The sequence below is a fragment of the Scardinius erythrophthalmus genome (assembly GCF_964197995.2).
Source record: "Scardinius erythrophthalmus genome assembly, chromosome: 20".
NCBI classification, from domain to species: Eukaryota; Metazoa; Chordata; class Actinopteri; order Cypriniformes; family Leuciscidae; genus Scardinius; species Scardinius erythrophthalmus.
The window spans coordinates 14,870,154-14,877,869 of record NC_138240.1 but is presented as its reverse complement, the minus strand read 5'-3'; the positions used below and the strand labels follow the sequence as shown (position 1 = coordinate 14,877,869).

Sequence of the window (7,716 nt, the reverse complement as noted above, 5' to 3'; positions counted from 1 at the left end):
AAAAATGTAATCTTTAATTAACCCTTTAAATCTGCCTATTCAGTGTGTGTTGTGTAGATGTCTGTTTTCTCCATATTAGGATTTTTCTTGCCTAGCGCTTTCAGCACTGTGATTGGTGGTCCAGCCGTGAAATTACAGAGTTCCAAGCAATAGAAAGTCAATGAGAGACGAATTTCAAATGGCAGGAAAATTGACCAATCATATCGTCCCTTTAAATGGGTGAGGCTTGTTATTACAAGTTTATGGCGCGTTCTGCCCACTTTGAGGAACACAATCAAGGGGAAAAAGCTGATAAAATAGCTATTATTAACCAGCGCTATTCACTATGGAAACCGGAAATTTTGCCAATTTAGCATTGCCAATTTATTATCCATGCCGTTTTCAAGATTAACTTTAAAGGGAAAGCTGGAGTTAATCTGCAAAGGAAGACTTACACCAGAGCTTAATTTTGTGCAGAAAGCCAAAGCTTTTTAAAGCATTTCAACCACAGCATTGCTCCACTCACAAACAATACTAGGCAACCAGTAGTGGGACATGCAGAGACAAAGTCGCTTGTAGTGTGAACGCAGCTTTACTGCTGGAATTGTTTGCTGTTTTAGTAAGTTATGTAAAATCTAATAGGTTATGTGACTGATTTTATTCTGGCCACCGCTTTAGTTGAGAAAAACTGTTATTTTGCAGAATAACTGATCAGTCTGTAAATTTACTAACTTGGCGACAATGGACATTTGCTGTAATTCTGCATAAAAGCAGCATTTTTCCCAAATCATAAGTTCGATAAGGTCTGTTACATACATTTAATTGGCTGCTGTGCCAATATAATTTAAATAAATGGTATAATATATGATATATATTAATGCTCATGTCTGAGAGCTGTCATGATGCATTGGCTTACATTAAATTTAGCTGGTTTTGTGGCTAGTTGTCACCATATTCCGCTGAAATGCACACACCGATTGTGTGATGATGCAATTCTTTGTAATGATGATTTGCATTTTATTACTTTTTGTTTAAAGGTGCATTGCGCAACATTTCATGTTAAAAATACCCGTTTTTCTAACCCATACATGCTTGAACAATTGCCTGATGGGCTGAATGAGCCCTTCTCTGATCACTGCGATTGCCTCTATAATCCTGTACAGTAAAATAAATAAGAGGGATTCGGGTCGGAATTTGAGACTGGGTCTATTAAATTGCCTATATTGCAGTTTCGCTTGTCGCCAGAGGGGGCATAGTTCTGCAAAAACTCAGAGACTTGCGCAATGCACCTTTAATTTTGGTGATAACGGTCTATGGTCAACTCATAGGGCCTGTTTACACTTTATGCGTTTTAACTGATCAGATAGCTATCCATTTTGTTAAAACTCTTCCATTTACACTTGGTCACATAAATGTGTCTCCACAAAATGAATATAAATCCGTTCTTCAATTCCTACTCTATATGCAAATTTGACGGAGTTCACGTCATCGAAAGAAACAGATTTAAGCTGCAATTTATCTATCATCAGCTAATTTTAAGATCAAACAACACAAAAGGAGAGAAAGCGGCATGAGCACTGGTAAGATAATTTAGTCTCTCTCCTTTGAATGAGCTTCAGGAAGTGAACTTTGTTTCATTTGCGGCAGTTTGTGCGTCGGCTTGCTGAAGAGATATTTGCTCAGCTACTCATTTGCAGCAGGCCATATCTGTGGCGATGCGTTTTGAGATAGAACTGTCATATCTGGCTACCGTGAGACCGTACCCTATAACACGCTCACATGCTTTTACACCATTTTGGAAGGAGTCAAATTTACATATGTGGCTTCAACAACCAGATGCATTTATACTTCAAGTATCCTTTGGAATGCGTTTCAAACCACCTCCTGAAGTGGTTTGAGTGATCGGATATAAATCCATCTCGAATAGCTATCCGATCAGAGAAAACACGCGTTCACAAAAGCACAATAGAGTCTACTATGTAACACTACCACAACACAATAAAGAACCCCACTCACACACGGAGAAAGCTGCTCAACTGATTAATAAAATCCCAAACAGCTGTACAACTCGTAAACAAGAGGAAAATACTCTCTTCCCTTCCTGCTGTAAGCAATCAATCTTGATGTCTGAATCCCCCCCTTTTCCTTTACTCTCAAAAAACTTTGTCTATCTTTCTCAGTGCTCCATTTCTCCCCTTCTCTTTCTCTCTCTTTAGCCCTTATAAGGTCGTGTGGATCTGTCTAGCACGGTGCCTGTGGCTTTAACCCCTTACTGACAGCCAGAAGATTACTTGCAGTGAGAGAGCATGAATGGCAGGATCAACAGTAGCAGATATTTACTCAAAAAACACCCATTTTATTCACTTTCTATTAACTTTACAAAAGCATATGCGAGGATTCAGTGGGGTTAAAATATCTGCAAATGTGTGTTTGTGTGCATAATATGAACATTAGCGGCGAGGTCAGCTCTGCCTCTGATTAGACAAGGCCATCAGTCTGCTTAATCTGCACCCTGACTGGACAAGGTCCCTGTCTGTTCTTTTAACCCATCTCTGATTGGCTGATACGGTATTATGTGGTGCTAGCTGAAGGTCAAGGGATGTCCAATCAAAACATACACCTCACAATTGGAGTCCTCCCATTGGTTGCACTCCTCCTGTCCCAATGACCTGCTCTCCTTGAGCCACCACCACTAATCAGACTGACCTGCAAACATCTTACAAAGGCTGAGGAGTAATCTTGTGTATTTGTGTGTTGTTGTCAACTAACGTGCAAAAAAAGGGATCAGAACAATGTTTCCCACTCTGTTGAGCGGTTAGGAGAGAGGAAATTAACTACTATATTTAATTGGAGACTATAATAGGCAACAATGTAGATAATATGCAGGGCTTCCACATCCTGTCTAACCTTTGGCCTTACCCACGATGTCTTGAGAGGGAACAGCTCTGTTGCACTATTGGACAGATGGTTTATGCAATAAATGTAAAGCAATATGAACTCTTAAACCTAAATAACTTAATCTTAACTTGTTTTCTGCGAGTGCAAAATGCAGAAATTATACCCTGAAGTGTATGACCAGCTGCTGAGATAACACTTCATAAGCTCTTACGACAACACTATAATGCAGCTTCTGAAATCAATGACCAGGGTGGGAAGAACAAACAGGGTCAGGGTAGTTAGTCACCCTCTTGCTGATAGATAGGTGGAAGTACTAAAGTCCAGATTGTTATCGGAAACCTCTAACATGAAGAATAAAAGATAGACACACCCAGGCATTCAAAACACACAAACAATACAGGAAAGACAGGAAAACAATACCAAAGCATTTTCTCTGAATGACAGCCAGTAGCTGGTGTGTATTCTTAATATGTGACGGGACCTAAACATGTAACATATAACTCTAAATAAAGAAAAAGGATTAAAACTCAAAAAAGGTCAAGTAGAAAAGCAATTACTACTGCAGTGAATTCATTTTTATTTAATTTTCCTGCACCTTAAGAAATATATAGTGCAATCTTTTTTTTCTGAAAAGGAAAAGACAATTATTCATGTTACTTTCATGGTAGCCATTTTCACACAAATTATTCAGGCCCTTTATTAGTTAATTCTCGAAAAATGATTTTGGCTTAGTAAAGGCCACGAAGACCTTCTCAGATACAGCACATCTTGGTTGAGAGAGACAACACGCTAACTGCCTGAAAAAACTACAGTTCTCTTTTTCAAGGTTTTGTTTCGTATGTCTGCAATGTGAAAAAGGTTCACGCTCAATATTGAGTTTGAGATGACGCAAAAACATTATTGCAACTTGTGTCCTATTAAATTAACAACAGGCAACTTAGCAGTTAAGACTAGGAGCAGCACAAACAGGTTCTTTGACACCCTGTCAGATATTGCAGGTTGTTGTGCGAGTGAGACTCTGAGTCCTTAAAACAGCAGACGGCTCTGTTCCTCTCTGATTATCCTGCTTAAAACAAAGAGTACACTATCCTCCAGACAGACAAGCTATACACTTGCACTTAGACACACACTTCTTTTATACTTCAATTCATTTCACTTTATTTTACAGTACATCTTTTCTATTAGTAACTAGGGTGCTGTTTCTGTTGTTGTTTTTTTGCTTTTCAGAGATACCAGACATAAAGTGCCTTTAACAGCCTGAGGCAAATCAGAAATGCTTTTTTGTGCATTCAAGCAAGGGGTTTTGTAGATAGGCCATGTGGTTGAAGGGATGGTGGTGTTCTAGTTTAGTGCCAAAGTCTGGCGGAAGCTGAAACTGAAACAGCTGAAACTGCTTATGAAACTTTTAACTACTCTTTACCCAAAACCAGTTGTGATCATGTATCTAAATTCTCACAGAAACCAACAATATATATGATGAAGTATGCAAATCTAAGACACATCAAATCCATCCAAACTTCTGCATGATACATTTTGCCAGTTCTGCAGGGATGTGTAGATATTTTCTTGACAGCATGACGCAAAGTAAGAAAGGTCATGGTGGGATGGTCTTCAACTGTTCAAAGTCAAACATGCCCCGACATGCTCTTGATTCCTCAGATCACTGAAGCTCTGCTGTGGAACAATACGTGTCTAACGCAGAACCCATCCCACTATCGTGATTGGATGTGCTGACGACTATCTGAGCTAATTAACTGCTCTACCTGAACTGGATGAATACAAACTTGTACTTTGCAGGGCTCTACAGTGCATTTGCGACCAAAATTTTCGGTGCGCGACCATGAAAAGATATTTAGGCGCACTTGTGCGACTGAGCGATCGAAGCTAAAAACTACAACTCCCAAATGCCCTTACAAGTACGTTACATATCAACAGTGACGTTTCACACTTTTAATGCCAGTCAACCAAACGGCGCGGAATAAGTTGAGGCTACTGTGGCGTTGAAATTGTCTTGTGTTGGGATGAATAGTATCACATTTTAATTTAAAAGTTCTGTCTCAAATGAGGCAGAACAGAGTAGCTTTGAACAAAAAGAACAAGATGTTGGTGCTGTTGTTCCTTGTAAGAAGCAGAAAATATCAGTGACAGGTAACGTTAAAAAGTACAGGTTCCAAAAAGAATAGCTAGACGATTTTCTGAGGCTACAATACGAGCAAGATAAAGATGTTATGCTGTGCAAATACTGCAAAGAAGCCGATGCAGAATTAGCAGGGCCAACAATGTTTGTTAGCGGACATTCACACTTCAAGCGAGAATTGCTAATGAAGCACGTCAATTCCCAGCGTCATTTACGCTTCAGGGACATATTCATTAACAGGTCGCAACCTAATAATCCCCCAGATGTTTTTGGCCTATGATGTACCGGTACTAACAATAACTGTGAAAATAATCTACTCGGGTGTTGTCAAATACGTGTCAATATCTGAAACGATTCCAATACTCCTTTTCTGCAGTATACACCGATATCAGCTGTACATTCTCAATCTCTCTACTCTCCGACGGCGAATTGAAAGTTTGACACACACCTGCTTACTCTTATAAAACCGTTTCATTCACTCAGTGGTTGAATAATGTTGGTGTTACAGGGCCTGAATTTTGTGGGGTTGTGGGTATTACAATTGCACATAATTTTACTCATTCCTACAGGTTTCGCAATCACCACAAAAGAGCGCACACCACTGATCTATAGAAGAGGGGCATACATAAAGCCGCCTCTAAGGGCGCTTTCACACTTGGTTCCATTGCCTGTTCCGAACCCGAGTTCGATTGCTCCCCCCTCCCCCTGCCCCCGATGGACTGTGTACACATTATATTATTTGTATCCAAACCATGGTACGCTTGCGTCATCAAGCTGGCAGCTGCAGCTGGCACGTAATCGTGTTGCTTGGTAACTAGGGCTGCACGATTTGGGGAAAATGTCATATTGCGATAATAGAGGTCAATATTGCGATTGCGATATGCAATATAATAAACAAATGGTTTCATGAGTCAACTTGCTTGGTTCTGAAGGAAAATAAATGCACATACAGATTAGTGATAATCTGCCTAAAGAAAAAAAGTTCTTTAGTCAAGAGCAGTGAGTGTTTTTCTCTGTTCACTTTGTTCTTTGATTAACTTTAGCGACAGATATAATTAGTGGCTACTGTGTACTGTCCCTTTAAGACCAGCCGCTGCTGTCAGACGCGGATCTCATACGCGCCTCATTCTCTCACGAGTCACAACTCTTCACGTTCATCATTATTATCTTATGTTATGAAGATACTCGACAAAAAGACATTTTGGCATAATTGTGCGTGTTGTTCGTTCAAGCTCGAAAGAGAACTGTATTCTGCCGCTCGTCTATCTGTGGGTCGTGTGTATGTGTGTTTGTGTGTGTGTCAGGAGGACATTCACTGACACCGCGTTCTTTTTTGTCTTATCGCGCATGAATGGTTTAAAAGCATTTGCATGAATAAGAGTGGGATCATGTAACACTAGCCAAAGGATGCCAAAAATTAACAGATGCTGCGTTAATTGCGTTAACAGCGCTAATTTGTTTATTTAATATAAATCGCAGCATTTTGCGTCATATAATCGCGTAGGCTTGACATCGCGATATAATTAATCGTGCAGCACTATTGGTAACCGCTATGAATGAAAAAGCATCAAAATGGATAGAATTGCTCGCTTCACTTTTGTTCTTTTTTGAACCTTTGGTTTTGTTTTCAAAGAAAAGATACAGAAACACATTTGTGTCTGTCTGCCGCAAAAGTACTAAAATCATCAATCCCGCTTTTCGTCAAGGTAAGTGTATACACACACACACACGAACACCATCTTATACGTCTTCAATAGCGGTTCACTTTCGCGATTTGGTACGATTGAGTTCATATCAGCAGCGAACCGTACTGGAGTTCACATGAATCGTACCCCAGACCACCCTTTTAAGCGGACTCGAGTACGGTTCGCCGGTGCGCACCCGAGTTCAGAAGACAGCGTTCACATCATCCAAACGAACCGAACTCTGACGTCATTCGAACCCAGGTTCACCCTCAAACAGCTCACAAGTACCAAATTGACTTCTTTTTCGCGGCTAATTGCGCTAACCCGTAAGACATTTGTTTATCTTCAGACCACAAATAAAAATCTTTTTAATTAATCTGAGAGTTTTCTGTTCCTCCATTAACAGCCTACGCGACTAACCCTTTCAAGCCCCAGAAAGGTAGACATCATAAAAACATCAAGATAAATCCATGTGACTCCAGTGGTTTAATCTCAAAGGTTTAACCTTATGAAGCGATGTGAGTGCTTTGCTTGTGCAAAAATCATAATTTACCACTTCATTTAAAAAATATTAATCTCTGTCCAACTCAACAACATCTGCTCTCACGTCAAGAACACGCATGCCGTGACTCGTGGTGCTCTAGTGAATGCGTGTTGGAGATTAATTTTCAAGGTATCGAAATGAAATTAAAAACTTGTGACAACACTATAACAATAACAACAACTTTCTTGGTAACTACAACACTTGCACTTGAAAAGCCACTCAAGCTTTTTCTTAATTTACCAACCTTTCAAATCTGACAGCTCGTCAGCTTCCCACAAAATTGTGAGATATGAAACTGGCTGCACACTTCAGAATCTCGTTTGACGCAGTGGGTCATTGTGTATTGTTTGCCTACTAAATGCACATACTTGCAAATTAAAAGTTGTCTCTAAAATGTCATCTAGCCTACATGCTTTAGTCCAACCAAATATGGTAAATATTCTGTCATACTATAATTTGTCATACTGATTGTT

General features: G+C 39.7%; 2 protein-coding genes across 2 annotated transcripts in view; both read right to left on the bottom strand.

Moving 5' to 3' along the window:
- prkar2aa (protein kinase, cAMP-dependent, regulatory, type II, alpha A) overlaps nt 1-7,716 on the bottom strand; it is a 118,695-nt gene that overhangs the window by 105,707 nt on the left and 5,272 nt on the right. The gene's annotated exons all lie outside the window — the stretch shown is intronic.
- Nucleotides 1-7,716, bottom strand: part of LOC308680409 (cadherin EGF LAG seven-pass G-type receptor 3-like) — a gene marked incomplete at both ends in the record, with an annotated part of 34,017 nt that overhangs the window by 25,857 nt on the left and 444 nt on the right. The gene's annotated exons all lie outside the window — the stretch shown is intronic.